Here is a 17,027-nt window from a genome sequence, read left to right on the forward strand (position 1 = left end):
TGGCTCACGGGCCCAGGCGCTACGCGGCATGTGGGATCTTCCCGGACTGGGGCACGAACCCGTGTCGCCTGCATTGGCAGGCGGACTCTTAACCACCGCGCCACCAGGGAAGCCCGGACACTGCTTTTGACCTGTCCTATTTTAATGCTTTACTGGCATCCTAGATATTGCCAATGAAAAGCCACCCATCTCAAACTTCATCAATGAGAGAAAAGATGACTGAAGCAGACTGGGAGTGGTGAGGGCTGAAGTGATCCTGAGAACAACAGAACTTGAAAGTAATAAAGGATATCTTGAGAGATGGATATAAATAAATGCAGGATGGATTTTAATGAAGATGCAGGCCACAATGACTGAAAAATACTGCTTCGCTTCTTAATGAAAAACTTAAAATTGCCAAAAAAGAAAAGAAGGGCAGACACTGTATACTTCTCAAGAAGTTCTCCTCTTATGCAGTTTTATTTTGATGATAAAAGATACCAACAGAAAGCAAATAAGATGGCATTCAAGATATATTTGAAAAGGAATGGATAGGGTACATTACAGGGTTAATACAATTCCAATTCAATCTCTATATATTCTAAATCAACAGTTCTTAATAGTAATTACTGAGTTTTAATCATAATCTAAAGCTCTGACATATATTCTTATATAATACTGTGATTCATTCTATTCCATCAGAAAAATACTAAAGTGACCACCGAAGAGAACGCTGACCTGGGAATCAGAAGACCTGTACTTTAGGTCTTGTTTTGCCTCTAACACAAAATGGGAATCTCTAGGTTAAGTTGCTTCATCTTACTGTGACTGAGCTCTCTCTTCTTTGTATAGAGCTGATGTTGTGTGGTTCTATGTGTATCCTGTACTTAGGGAAGTCCTGAAATCTTTAGAAATACTTCAGAGCCATAGTTCCTAAGATTTAAGAGATCAGACAAACTATTCAAGTCCACACAGGAAAACAGCCTCAGTCTATTTGCAGTGACTCTTATATAGAAGAAATATCACTGCGAGAAGCCATCAGGTTCCTAACTTCTGGGAAACGGCTACATATTTCAAAACTGAAAACGTGTGTGAACCACTTCACCTGTAGCAATGAGACAGCTATTTAACTACTGCATCAACTTTTGTTATGCTTCCCTTCTCTCACACAGAAGGGCACTGGATTTAGGAAATCAGGAGGCCTCGTAATACTGATAATTGAAGAGAGACTGTGGCATTCATAAGAATCTGTACTTTCATTATAGATGGAGAAAGGAAAAGGAATCCTAGGTACACTTTTTCCGGCAAGTTAAAGGTTAGGGAGATCACTACCACTTATGGCTTCAAATACCTCCCCCTCAAGATGCTCTTACTGTAGTGAGTTAGGTCCAATATAAGAAACCTAAGATGTACTAATAAGCTTTGCAAAAAGTACAAACCACTATGCAATTCATATGAAGGCTAAACAGTAAATCTATCTTTTTAAAATAAGTAAGATATATGTTGAAAGTTACTAGTTCTTTTTAGAGAAGTATATCTAAGAGACTACAATATTCAAAGGTATACAAATGTTCTTTGAAAATAAGAACAAAATTTCAAATGGATATTTGATCACATAAACATAGATGAGCAGAAGGAAAGGGAAACCCTGTAATCAAATAAATTACTGTAGCCTAATACTTTTTCATTGTACTAGTCTATATGGAGTCAGTTGTTAGATAAAACTGGACACTCTACAATACGAGAAAAGTCTTTGGTATTTTGATTGTAAGGAAATAACAGTGAGGCTTCAAAAATGTAGGCAAATGCAGTGGACACGTTTTAAACTTCCTTTAAGAAAGTTAATGCCTATTTTCCAACAGTTAACAGAGTAGATACCTTCTGTAGGTAGGAAACGTGAATATACCTTTGCATATTCCTTAAGAGAAGCATATCCTTTACCATTAACTGAAGAAAGAAAAAAATCCCTACCAAGTCCCTATTAAAAAGAAATCCGATTTGGTATGCCTGTGACACTTTAAAGACCATATTATGTGGGAAAACAAAATAAACATTTAACCTGGCAAATGAAAATGGATTTGGAGTTTCAACATATTTGGCAGACAGGTAGAATTAAATTCAAGTCAAGTATTCAGAGAAACTAATATAGTATTTAAATATTTGCTTAAGTAATATAGTATTTAAAATAACATATTTGAAGAAATGTTTTTGTTGAAATGTTTTACAGCTTTAAGTGAGGATATTTTTTATGAGAAAGGGCTTGACTGAAGAATATTTTACTTTCTTTGTCATTCTGTGAACTTTAGCGGGATTTTTATATTTACTCTTTCATTAGCCATTTTCTTTTAAGTCTAAGATAACTGGATAGTATCCCCTGCAGCTTTTAAAATGAAATTAGATTTAGATTAAGATAATCATTTTTGAAGTGAAATACTCATAGTCTCAAGGTCAACTCTACCATATGTGTGGGCACGCTGTAAATGATGAGCAGATGAATGGAGGGAAGGCTGGGTGCAGTAAGCACCTAACGTACTGGCTGCCAAGTGTTGCTGCCTCCATCACTACAAGGCTGCCCTACAAACCTCCACAGCAGAGAGGTTACAGCATGGCCCTGGCTTCCACGCACACTGCCAGGCCCCAGCCTGGACACCCAACACAAACCGGGTCAATCAGATGCCATTTGCTGAGATTTGAGATTGTTATCCCAGAGAGCTGGGTCTGCCTCTCTCTAGGTGAGGAAGCTAAGTTGGGAGCACCTGCTGGTGGAATATTATACAAGCAGTAAGTTGACAGGAAGAGAAAAATTAAGCCTATGCAGAGAGAGAGAAGCAAGAGATCAGAAACAGTGAACAAAACATTGATTTCATTGGTGTCTGAGTTGCAGTTCCTGAGGCTCATCTGTATTTCCGTTTTGGGGTTGCTTAGAAGATATAGATCCTTACACAATAAATTTGTCTATGTGCAGAGCTAAATATTTTTCTAAACAACATCAAATGGGTTATAAGTGAATGAACAAATTTAGCTTGTCATCCCTAGCCTCTAAATGAATCCATGATGTTTGTACAGTCTGTACACCAATCACAGAAAGAACAGTGGTAACTCTTATTGAAGTGTAACTCCCATGACAACTTTGCATCATCACCCTGAAAAAAACTGACCTCTTTCCTATATGTAACCAACACTTTTTAAATTTAATAGCACACTGAATTAATATACCTCTTTAATTCACCATCAGGACATTGCCAGTAGCTTGGACATAAATTATATCAAGTCCTAAATGCAATCATGAAGTCCTTCACTCAGTAGGGAATATGATCATCCTAGATAACCTTACAGAATATCAGGTGGAGGTGCCAATTTTTTTACTGGTCTCTAATACCAGTAGTTTTCTGTTTCCAGAGAAAACAAGCCAGATAGAACAGCTTCCAGAGACGATAAGCATCCCGTTGCACCGAAAGTTTGGAACATGTAAAAATTCACTTTGGAAACTAAAGTACAAAACCCTCCAACTTATATCCTGAAAGTCTGTTTTAAATTCGGACTGTATCTTCTCATAGAAATATTGTCTTAAACGGTGGGTAGATTCCCAAGTAATCTTACAAAAACCTCTTTAACACCCGCATGCATCTGGACTATATCCAGTTTATGTTAAGGATCAGAAGAGGCATAATTAACTGAGAATTTTGTCCATGTCCAGAATTATGCAAAATTATAAAAACACAAAGTTGGCGTTTGACGTCTTCTCACTTTATTTCTGAAATCTCAACTTCCTAGCATGTCTCACTTGAATTTTCTCTTTCCTGCAAACATACAATATAGCACAGTGCTTAATGTTTTCTACTCTTTAAATTTCTCTAAAGTTCAAAACTACTTCACCTATTCTCTTTGCTGACCTTTAAATGTCTTTAAAGAAAGACCCTTTCAGCTAATGATTAAGAGGTAAGCAATCTGATTCACATCAGTATGTAAATAACTGAGTGTCCTTGGCCCTGCATGTGTTTTTAAACATTTTGAAAGAAGGAACAGTGATCTCTTATCAACTATGGCTTTGAAAATTGTGGATTTAAGATAATGAGGTTTCACATTTTTAAAACAAATATGAAAAAATCTGTTATCTTTTAAAATGTGTGATTCTGTTCAGACATTACCTGAAATGGCCAAAGAAAAGCAAAAGTAAAACAAATAACTTTCTTTGCCTTGAAGCTAGGGAGGCTAGTAATCATATACAATATAACTCAATGTCTTTCAGATACATTTTTCCAGGTTGGAAGAAATAGGACACTTTCCTGCTATTTTTCTTTTCCAGATAGTGCTGGTACCCATGAATTTTCCTTCCCAGTACTTTTGCTTTGTAACTGTGATCTTCGGCAAGTGCTTTAGGGTCCTCATTGCAAAAGGGGAATAATAACAGAATCGACCTCATGAGTAGACTGTGACGTGAGCTGATGTCTGTGTTAGGATTTAGAACAGTGTCTGGCAGTGTGTGGCAGGTACCACATAGGACTCTGTTGTTATTACTACTATGTCTACTTCTCTGGTATATTACAAGTTCTGTCAAGAAAACAACTGTATTGTGAACACTACTTTATGTCCCCACGATCTAGTACAGTAGCTGGCATAAAAAAATAAAATAGGGACTTCCCTGGCGGTCCAGTGGCTAAGACGCCGCACTCCCACTGCAGGGGGCATGGGTTTAATCCCTGGTCAGGGAACTAAGAACCCACATGCAGTGCAGTATGGCCAAACCAAACAAAACAAAACAAAAACCGAATTCATTTTTAAGGTTCATAAACTAAGACATATAGATTTATGATTCCTCAGAATTTAAAAATAACCATTGAAAGATTTAACTACAAGTTAATTCTGAAACTACAGTTTAAAAAAATTAAAGGAAACGGGCAAGGAAGCAAAAAAAGCAGAGGAATACAGTAAGATAAAAACAAACTAAAAATAGAATTACCATATGATCCAGCAATCCCACTACTGGGCATATACCCAGAGAAAACTATAATGGAAAAAGACACATGCACTCCAATGTTCACTGCAGCACTATTTACAATAGCCAGGTCATGGAAGCAACCTAAATGTCCATTGACAGACGAACGGACAAAGAAGTTGTGGTACATATATACAATGGAATATTACTCAGCCCTAAAAAGGAATGAAATTGAGTCATTTGTTGAGACGTGGATGGGTCTAGAGACTGTCATACAGAGTGAAGTAAGTCAGAAAGAGAAAAACAAATATCGTATATTAACGCATGTATGTGGAACCTAGAAAAATGGTACAGATGAACCAGTTTGCAGGGCAGAAGATGAGACACAGATGTAGAGAACAAACGTATGGACACCAAGGGGGGAAAACTGCGGTGGGGTGGGGATGGTGGTGTGCTGAATTGGGCAATTGGGATTGACATGTATACACTGATGTGTATAAAACTGATGACTGATAAGAACATGCAATACAAACAAACAAACAAAAAAACAACTAATACTGAACTTTCTTTGGGTTATTTGTATGGAAATATGTTAATATAAATGTTTCAGACATTACATGAAATTTCTAAAAATCTTATATGTTCTGGTATAATGTTATAAGTCATAATTCTAGTTATTACTTTAAAATGTATATCTCAGAAATAACTAAATTTCCTTGTCAATTGCATTATTATGAACTTTCCTCAAATCTTTAACTGTGGTCATTTTTAAGTCTTTTGTCATTTAGAGACAGTTCTGGGTGTACTCTGATGCTTTCGCAAAAATGTTCCTTTAAAAGGGTTTCATCTTCAAGGAATTCATGGAAAAGACTCTGACAAATACAGGTTTCTGGTAACTGACTAAACTGCTGAACTGAATCAATAAGCATTTTCAGAACCCTAATGGAAAACTGATGAATTCATAAAAGTGCTAACAAAGATCAAGATGAAAAAAAAACTGATTACATGGGACTGAGTGAACTGATGAGGATGATTATAATTTTTGTGACTTTGTTTGAATAATAAAAAAAAATCCCACAAGGACTCAGAGGCAAAAAAATATACAAATCAATTTTCACTGCAAAGTAAAGGAGCTGTTACGGTGGAGGATTACTGGACTGAATGTCAATATTATGACATAGTACGAGTGTGTTTCGTGTTTGGTAATTTCAATCATTGTTGCTTTTGTTGTGGTCATCCATTTACAATGCTTGGTGTCAGTTTATTTATCTCTTGTAAAAATAAAATACAGTGTGTGTGTGTGTCTGTGTGTGTGAAAAAAAATTATAGGGAAAAGAAAAAGAAGTAAATAAAAAGAATGGATATATGTATACGTATACCTGAATCACTTTGCTGAAACTAACACAACGTTTTAAATCAACTATATTCCAATATAAAATAAAAATTAAATTAAAAAAATAGTAAAAAGAAAAAACAACATATGTGCTATGTAAATAAAGGTAAATAGGGTAATGTCATCAATTGAAAGAAATTAAAGGAAATACTCTTAATATACTATTAACGACAGTTACATCCAAACGAATTGGTTCAGAAAGATTAACAGTAAAGACAGGCAAAGATATAGCAAGCCTGGTATTCACTGGACCAAGAGAACCAGTTTCTACTGATGAAGAGTCTATCAACAATGAAGAAAAACTCTTGAACTTCTCCCTCCTAATGTAGGAGAACTGGACTATATACAAGAAAAATGGTGGGACATTAAAGGAGATATTTGCAAATACATCACAGCAATAAAAGGCTTACTTTTAAGAAAGAAGATGAAAAGCAACAGAATACTATTGATAATAATGATCTAATAGATACATAAACATCTCCCTAGCCTGTCCATAAGTCAGTTACAAAAAGTCGCGACATATTAGGATAGGATACCTAGTAAGTTCTAATGAATTCCTAACACTAAAAAGAATACAGCTAACAACCTGACTACTATGCAATAAAGCAACTAAAACACCCAATAGAGGCTGAAGCAGACGAAACATCCAGCCTGGAAAGTATACGCCAACATATGTCAAATATTCTCCTACATCAATGAGGCTAAAGGGCAATTCTCGAGGATGTTTACAAAACAGTTTTTAAATCATAGAAGTATTATATATTGTTAAAATCTATGGGCTGTAGCAAAAGCTATGCTAAGAAGAAACTTTACAACTTTAATATCTCCATTGTTAAACAAGTTTTTCTATAAATAAACAATGAATACATTTGATTTTTCAAAAAAGTCTCTGTTCAATTATATCCTTAGTATAGTACCTAGAAAGGCAATTTCTGGATCAAAGGCATATAGGGTTTTTAAAATTAATGCGCTTGATAGAGATTGCTACACTTTTCTCCAGAAAGCTATGTATCAACTTATGTTCCCACTAATATAGTCTATTTCTCCACACCCAAGTGAACATTAAATAATCCTAGGTACAATTTAAACAAAAACATTTTCTAGGTTAAATAAAATGTGATTTCCAACCCCCCCCCGCCCCGCCCAACTTTGGTTTGGTTTCTGGGAAGGAAGGGGGTAGATTGAGAGATGAGGTTCAAGATTATTAAAGTGTATTAAAATGAGTTAAAATTTTCTTGCCTCAGAGAATCCACAATTCTTTGAATAACTCCTGAATATAACCAGCTGGCCTACAGTCATTATATATGAAAGTACCCAAGTCCCACACAAGTGGAAGGATTTAAAATAATACCAAGGGGTACTAGTAGAAGAATTTTTTAGAAGAGTTGATGAGTTTGAGATGACCAATAGCCCAAAGAAATAATATCCAGGCCATCAAGATACCTCATCACTCTTTGGTTACAATAAATTAAGTGATGAGTTTCTATGAGTCACAGGAAAAGTTTAAGCAATATTTAATTATACAAATGATGTACTACATTTTCTACTTCAAAACTATATGATGGGGCTTCCCTGGTGGCGTAGTGGTTAAGAATCCGCCTGCCAATGCAGGGGACACGGGTTTGAGACCTGGTCCAGGAAGATCCCACACGCCGTAGAGCAGCTAAGCCCGTGAGTCACAACTACTGAGCCTGTGCTCTGGAGCCCGCACGCCACAACTTACTGAAGCCTGCGTGCCCTAGAGCCCGTGCTCCACAACAAAAGAAGCCACTGCAATGAGAAGCCTGCACACCGCAATGAAGAGTAGCCCCCATTCGCCACAACTAGAGAAAGCCAGCGTGCAGCAACGAAGACCCAACGCAGCCAAAAATAAATAAATAAAAAACAAACAAACAAACAAAAAACATATGATGGATCATCAATAAGAACTGCTTAAGGGACTTCCCTGGCAGTCCAGTGGTTAAGACTCTGCGCTGTCAATGCAGGGGGCACGGGTTCAATCCCTGGTGGGAGAACTAAGAACCTGCATTCACAGCCCACCCCCCCCAAAAAGAACTGTTTAAGAGGATGGGGGAAATTCCCAAAAATTTCACTTGAAGACTTTTTTTTTTTTTTAAACTAAGAGTGATAACTGTCTTACATTAGGCTATTTTATTTTATTGATTTTAACGAACTTATTGTAGGGCTACAAGGAACAAGTCTTCCAAGATTCAGATATCTTCCCTGCTAAACCCAGATGGATAATAGAACTTTACACAAAGCTACCGTCTAGGGAAAAAGGTTTCAATTCTTTCTTTGTTCCTCTTTCCTTCTCTCTCTCTCACTCTCTCTTTCTCTCTCTCTGTCTCCATCTCCATCTCCCTCCCTCCCTCCCTCTCTTCTTAGTCCTCTTTCAGTGTCTCCCTCACTTGGATAATTTCTACAGATATAACAAAGGAATACAGAAGTATTTTGAGATATTTGTGTACATACTGAATTTTGGTAAATAAAGTCTAATTTTAAATTACTTAAAAGCTCTGGTAGAGCTTTTATATAATAAGATATTTTTTCAAAATTAAAACAATTACCTCAGTGATTTTGGATTTTTCCACAGTGTGTCTTCCCAAAGGTGGTCATTTCTGTACTTACAGCTTCTCCATATTTGAGAGCAGGTCAATAAACCCACGATTAATGGCTGTCTCCTATTTAAGGTGCAGAATTACTACAAGAAATAGATGTCTTTTCTTCAAGGACTTTTAAAAGGACTTTTAAAATTTAAATTCTTCTCCCATATAGGCCATTACAAAGTATTGCGAAGAGTTCCCTGTGCTATACAGTAGGTCCTTATTAGTTATTTTGTATACAGTAGTGTGTATATGTCAATCCCAAAAGAGCGGATATATGTACATGTATAACAGATCTACTTTGCTGTACACCTGAAACTAACACAACGTTGTAAATCAACTACACTCCAATTAAAAAAAAAACAACTCCCCATGTGACTGGGAACCACTGATCTAAGCAAATGATATTAGACTCATCTGAGAGATGCAGCAGTTAACCATACTCAACATGAGGAATGATAAAGACCTATTCTGGTTGAGATTTTTTACAAAATTTTAATAGAATTAACATAATCTGTTGATTGATTTGTACAATGATGAGTGTCTAAGATATATTAAAATTTTCAAAAGAATGGAAACCAAAAGAATAAAAAATTTAAAAAGGGCGTTTAAAATAAGATTTAATAAATATTTTTAAAGAGTAGGATAAAATGCCCAAATTGTTAATACTTATTACTTGGTCACTTTAAAATTAAATACCACACTTTAAAAAGTTCATTACATGGCTATGTTATTAACTGTGGGAGTATGGCAAAACACTTCCCTTTGTAACTGAATATAATAGCCAAAGTAGTGATGGTAAAAATGAATGATGAATGTAATATTAATTTGAATTGAATATTAAATTCAAGCCCACAGTCTTATCAATATAGTAGATGAGGCAGATAAATGCAAAAGTAACTTTTGTGAATCTGGTGATTTGTTGGTCAATTGTTTCTTAGTGTTAGAAGGACTGAGTGAAACAAGTTTCCTATTGTATGAAGTAGAATGAATGGAAATGCAAAATTTCCATGCCACAAAAAATTCAACAGTAACCTAAGGCACATGCAAATTCAAACTATTGATATTTTCTAAGTAGAAATCAACCAATAACTAAAAGAATTGTCCAGAGGAGATATATAATGGATCAGAGAAGTGAATAAGCATGTTATTATTTGAAGATGCTAAATCATAAAATCTTATAATAGCAAATACACAAGGAAAAGTGTATAACATTTACTGCCAAATGTTCTGAATTGGTAACTAGAGAAAATGAACCAATAGTCACATATGGTATTGATCCATTTGAAAAAAAAGTCTGCTAATTGAAATTAAAACTGATGCTCAGTATCAGCCTGTAGACAGATCTAGAACACTGCAGGTCAATACTGAAGCAGTGTGGTTAGGAGAACTTCTACAGCTAGAACTGTGGAAAAGCCACTACTCTAATTTGAACAGGAAGTTATTCAAGCAATGAAAACTATTAGCAACTGGAAAGCCCCTGTAAAAGATGTGTTGAAGAGCTCCTGACACAAAAATTTCATAAAGATCTATAGCTTTCTTTGCAATCCTACATGAATCAGAAGAAAAGACTAACTTTATACACCCAGAAACTGCATTCTTTAAGCAAAAGAGAAAAAAAATTCAGATCATCCAAAGGATAGATTAATAATATTTGCATATATCACCTATTTTATTCACCATATTTGGACAAATATTTAATGAAAGTTTGTAATGTTCAAGGCACTGTGCTGGGTATAGAAGATATGAAAGTAAATAAAATAAGTCCATGCTTTCAAGGACCTTACTTAGTAAGTCAAACTAAGAAAAAACTACTAGTTACAATCTATCACATACTAAAATATCAGAACTGAGATGTTGCCAGATAGAGAAAGCTCAGGGGAAGGGAAGAAAAGCTGAATGCCTATTTAGGGAACTATAAGTCCGAGGGGGTTCCTTAAATCGTGTGTGGTGGTGGTGGTTGTGTGTGTGTGTGTATGTGTGTGTACATGTGCCTTTTGGGAGGTAATATGGGAAAAGCGGGGCGAGCAGGAATGGTGGGAGATGAAGAATGAAAAAGTCTGTTGGGGCCAGATCATGAAAGATGCATGAATAATGTGCTAAGGACTTAAGTTTCTACTGTAGAAAATGGAGTCATGAAAAGCAGAAGCCTGGCAGCACCTGATCTGTCCTTCGGACCAATGCTTATGAAAAGGAGAGTTCCCAACAGACATCCACATGCAACAGATTACACGGATCACTAAATATTTACAGCTTACTCCAGAATTCTAGATGAGGAATACAATGAGCTAAGAACAAGTCTAATTGCATTAAGCAGCCTGATTTGCATGATTTACCATAAAGTGGTGAACAATAAGAGTTGATCTTAAGGCAACAAATAAATTACGGGATAGAGGGAAATGATCTATACCAAACAACTAATGATCTGTTAATGCCACTAAAGAAGTGATAGTGCTAAAAAGACAAAACTCTTTCCACAGAATAAATTTATTTTCATATTTAGAAGGACTAACTTGTTGCGATTAAACCAATAAGATAAAAAAAGGCCAGACTATGTAACAACAATCTACCCGCCTACTGTGGGGAATGTGGGTGAAGGAGAAAGAATCGGGAAACATAATCTACAAAATATTCAGGGAAAAAACATTTTGGTTATTACAACAGCCACAACTCGAGAACTACAAACATTAAATGTAAATTAGTGGTAAATCCTGTGGCGTTCTGAAATTCGATGATATTTTAAAACTCTTCCCCGCCAAGGTGTTTTATAAACAAGCTGGTGGAGTGATCTCTGAGAAAACCCTTGAAATGTATCTTTTAAAAGAGAAGGGTTTCATTTTCAAAAGGACAAACTGAAATTATTTGAGAAAGAAAATATTGATTGATTCTATTAAAAACTTAACTGGACAGTATATTCAGATGTGTTAGTCGAATATCCACTTAGCAAGACTGAACAGTGCAGCGCAGTAAGGCCCACGCCGGCACATCAGCGCTGGGAGACACGGATGATCAGTGTGCAGTACTGGTGCATATCTTCACCCTAGAAAGGATGCTCTACTTTCCTGAAGCTGAAACTCCTCGGTGGGGAAGGTGGAAGTGAATGGCAATCACTGTTCCTATGTTTTACTACCAAGGCCTGAGTTAAAATATTCTGTCTCCATAACAAAAGACACTTGTGGACATCGGATCATAAGCCCTGATTTGGATTAAAGGAAATATGACTACTATGAGTACTGCTTCAATGCTGTTACAATGTATTTTACTCCTCAATAGACTAGGGAAGGGGCAGGGAGAAGAATCTTTTAAATTTCACCCACACTAAAGAGTAAAAAATTCTAAACGGGTCTGAGGGTGGAAGACAAAAATGGAAGTGATGCTAAATTTTTTATCATAAAGATGGTAGTTATTTGACTGATCTTGCTCTAAAATTTTTCTATAGCAAAGCATAACCCAAGAGATTGATTAAACTACTACCACCACCACCCAACCACTTCCAGCTTCACACCTGGTATGTGGGGCACTCTGAGCAAAGCAGAAGTCTGACTCTACCCTAAGTTCACATGGTTAAGAGCCCAGAGTTCACATGGTTAAGAAAAGCCTAAAAGAATCCCTTGAGAACCATCTGTCAAATCTGATGTGCTAAGCTATAGAACGATAAGTACCTGGGTAAGAGTTAGGGACTGTTCTATTTTTATAAGATCTGTAACTTACTTTTCATGTCATTAATTGAAAAATGTCTTCTCCAGATGTTTTATGGCAATGAATATACAGATCTCTACCATTACATAATCAGAAGGTGTGGATAAAAAGTAGTTTGATAGAGTTGGAAATCAGTTTCAGAGCTACACATTACACCAAACTTTGGGTTCTCCTAAAGTCACGTAATACTCCCTGTTCTGCAGTTTCTAGGCCAGAAAAACATATACTAAATTACATTAATTCTGCTCTGTGTAGCTAGAATTACCAAAGGTTTTGGGTGGTATTTCTATTAATATTCCCTGAAGAATGATTTCATAGAGTATTTTTAAATTATCTGAACAGAAGTTACTTTCAAAAGAATAAAAGACATACTGATGTGTTCTCTTGAATCTCTTTCAGAAACGAATCCTGACATATTACACTATTTCATGTTTTAAAATGGAGCCTACTTCTCATTTTTCTGTTCTGTGCCCTCTTCAAACCACACTGAAGTTAATTCTATGGACCTGTCTGAAGTTAATGATAAAAAATTTCTTGAAGATGTAATGTGCTTTACTTCAGGATAAACAAAATTTCAAATAAAATAGCAAGTGAAATAGAATATACATGGCTCCATCACACAACCAATAACCCACCTAGAGGGTTCAAAATTCAAGATCAAATAGAGTAATAATAATAAAAATGGCAACCATTTATTGGGCTTGTATTCCCCTCACCAGAGTACTTAGTTACCTTTTGATTTGCCAGTTACTACTAAAGGATTGTGAGGGCAGAAACCATATTTTGTTTTTTTTATAGTCATAACCTCAGGACCTAGAAATAGTGACTGATTTACAAAAGAAGCTCTAATAAATGCTGAATGAATTAAAGAGTGAAAGGATGGATGGATGGTTTGCCTGAATCCAAAGAAAATGATTTCCACTCATTCTAACATGCTGTCTCTTAGGGAAAACTTCCCAGAGATCTGAGCAGAGTCAAGACTGTGATGCACCAGTCTCAATTCTTACACATAACATGAGGTACTTTACACTTAAGAACTTTCGTGGCTGCCTTTCCAGCATCTATTCCTTCTTCTGAAAGCTTCAGGGATCCAGGCTTTTACAGAGGTTAACTGTACCCTCTTTGGAGATGGAGCATATGACTTAGGCTAAGCCAATCAGGGCATGTCATTCTATCAGCTGCTGTGGGTGGGATGGGTTTTGGAAGATACATACATACACATGTAGGCATAGTATATGCACGTGTGTAAATATATATGCATATTTATATATATCATGAATGTACATATGTATATAAACTATATCTCTCTAGTATATAAATTCTGCATTTCTTAATCCCATATATATGTATATTTTAAACTTTGTTCTGGGTTTCAGTTTTTTAACTCAATCTTTTCAGTGTTTTTGGTATTTGTAAACATTTATCTTATTGGGATTAGCCTTTTTATGATAAATCTTATCTAAGATATTATATTTCAACTCAGTCTTAAAGGCATTTTATTTTACTTTTAACTACAGAAACCATGACAGATAGAAAAGGGGAAGTGTTGAACTATCACATTTCATAAACAGGAGAAGATGGAGAACTTCTATAGTCAGCCATCTCTCTCAACGAGGTTCCAGTCTACCTAGCTCCAAAAACTATAACACTAGGACTCAAAACCCCCAGGGATCATAAGCTTATTACACTTGGAGCATAACTGAATGGTATACCTGATTTCTGTGATCATTCAACCTTTATGCGAAACTTTGTACTTAAAAATCTATGACTAGTCACTTCAGGTTAAATTTAGATGACCACTTGGGATCTTACTCAACTTTCAGTCAATTAAACAATTTTTAGGCTGCCTTACATTTTATGTATTCCATTCTGCTTTTTCTCTAGATTCCAGGATTAGGCCTCTAACTTGAAAACACAAGATAAACAGTCACTGGGGATTTTCAGCACCCTAAGCTGTTTAAAGGCTGCTCTTTGGTGAGCTCTAATCTTTGTTCTCCTGTTTATTTTACCAGTTTGAGGGTTAGTCAGAAGGTAGAGAGCTCACCCAATTTTTTAGGTGTTCCTTATTTACATCTTCTTCACAAAACCTAGCAGTTCAGTAGACCAGATATTTTACTTGATTAATGACAAACTTGAGCTTCTCCAAGTTCCTTCACAGGAGAGCAGTGGGGTTTTAGGCAAGCTCTTCTGTGAGTGACCACAGGTCCTCTGGTAAGAAAACACAAAGCTACCTGCAGGCTGTAGTGACCCTTCCTTGGCCTTTGGTTGACACAGTCACATTTAGTTGATTAGATCTCAAAAACTTAGAATGTGAGAAACAGGATCAACAGCCAAACACACGTGGGTCATTCTGGGGTGGGTTTAGGGGGTCTGAGGGGTGGTTGGAGGGGAGTTGTGAGTATTTATATGTATTATGCTTATCATTTCCCTGCTTCTCTTTCCCGGTCCCTCAAATACACTAAAGCAATTCTGAACATTATTTAATCTTTACTTGATAATTTAGAAGGGTCTTCAGAGGTCATGGATCACAGATCTCTACTACACACACACCAAAGTGTTAAAAATTTGGTGCTGGAGAAAAACAAATGGGGTAAGCGTTAGTTAACTTAATATGATAATGGACTAGCAAGTAGAAATGGATATAAAAATTCAGACATTTTTTATATTTCAAATCACATAATACTTAATGAAGTAAATTATGAGTAAAACACAAAGCCAGGCACACACAGAAATCAGCTGAAAACAATGGGAAAGAACTCAGTTTTTCATATGCTTGCTCAATATTTTGAGAAAAATCTAGGGTCCCAAGCGAGCTTGTGTCTATAAATTTTTTTCTCTTCTAAATTACATTTAAATAAAAAAAAAGAAAAAAGAAAAAGAAACCAATAACAAGCTTTGTTGGTAGGTCTATACCATTTTCATACATTCTAGGGGAGAAGGTAGTAAACAAAGCTTCTACAACTGTAAGTGATGCTTAGAGGAGAATTAAATCACTGAGTGATGCCAGGACTGATTATTCTACAGCACTTTAAAAGCAAGGGATTGCAGTCTGTGAGTCCAAAGTGGTTTCATATGGACTGCCACAGTTGTGGTTTACGCTTGAAACTATAACCTGTCAAATTAGAAGCAGGCAAGGCCTGTGCTCTTAACGGTTCCACTTTTTACTGTCTATAGTTATGTCTACAAGTTCAGCATTTTTTTATCCAGTTTAAACTCTGTTATTTGGATGAACAGAATCTCAAAACTACTCTTTGTTATCTTGGTTAGAGATTTTAGTTATGATACAAAGCTTAGAGAAACTGCCAATCTGATTTTTATTGTATAGGTGAAGCTGACTTTCTTGTAACTATTTTTATCAACTATTGATATTTTATTATCCTGGTTACCACTATGTAATATACAATATAACTACAGGGGAGAGAAATATAAACCACATAAGCTCCCAAGCTTTTTCTATCCTGCACTTCCAAATATTTTATTTACTTGAACTTGTACCTTACTGGCTCATCACTCTTCCAGGCCTACAGTAGCCTGCTATTATGAGCTCAGTGTTACAACATGCTCCATTTCTTCTCTTCTCCTTGACTGTGAAATGCCCTTCCGGGCAACAGGCGTGGTTGACAGAGATCTTCCTGTCAAAACTGAAAAGCTACTTGTTCAATTTTACTAATGTTTTCTGTAGAGTCCTTCCTTAATAAGTTTTTCTTAATGCCCGTTTGTATAATATAAAAATGTTTAAAAAATAAAGCATAAACAATATTTGCTCTCTGTGTAATGCATCATAAGTGAAACCATGCCACGAAACAATCATATCCTGTTTAGGCCATAATGACATCAGAAATACATGTTTATCATCTGCTTTGGACAACTTAGCATGTTTTTGGCCCAAGGCGAACTAAAATCATTTGCAGTTGCCTCAAACCAAGATAACCACACATTTCTAAGGTAATTGATACCTAAGAAGAACATTGCCTTTAGATCACAGTTCATGATCTAAGCATACTAATTCTTTAAAGAAGGTGGTTAAATTTTATAAAGCATATATGTCTATTGGACTTCCTCCAAAATTTAACATGAAATAATTATATTTTTAGCATGCACAGAGACTACGATAAAGTCAGCACTTAGCACGATCTTTCGGAGCTCTGGAATTACCTCTCTTGACCAATTTAAAGAGAAGGGGAAAAATGGAGATTTGTTTTTTTACATGTAAAAGTATTATAAGAATAAGAATGATAAGAATAATGCCTTATATTTTAGAAGGCACTCAGATGAAATCAATCACTACTTTTATTTTTCCACAAGTATTTAAGGAAACCATTTTATGAATAGAAAGCTAGGGTAAATAGAAGGCATACAATTTTCATATTCATTGTTAAAACATACCCAGGGAATCCAAACACATGTCACTAACTGT

At 35.8% G+C, this 17,027-nt stretch overlaps 1 protein-coding gene across 3 annotated transcripts in view; it reads right to left on the reverse strand.

The window, feature by feature from the left end:
- The window catches only part of SUPT3H (SPT3 homolog, SAGA and STAGA complex component), a 443,936-nt gene that overhangs the window by 141,233 nt on the left and 285,676 nt on the right, over positions 1 to 17,027 (reverse strand). The window lies entirely within an intron of this gene.

This window comes from Neophocaena asiaeorientalis, unplaced genomic scaffold (genome assembly GCF_003031525.2).
Source record: "Neophocaena asiaeorientalis asiaeorientalis breed wild unplaced genomic scaffold, Neophocaena_asiaeorientalis_V1.1 scaffold46, whole genome shotgun sequence".
Taxonomy (NCBI): Eukaryota; Metazoa; Chordata; class Mammalia; order Artiodactyla; family Phocoenidae; genus Neophocaena; species Neophocaena asiaeorientalis.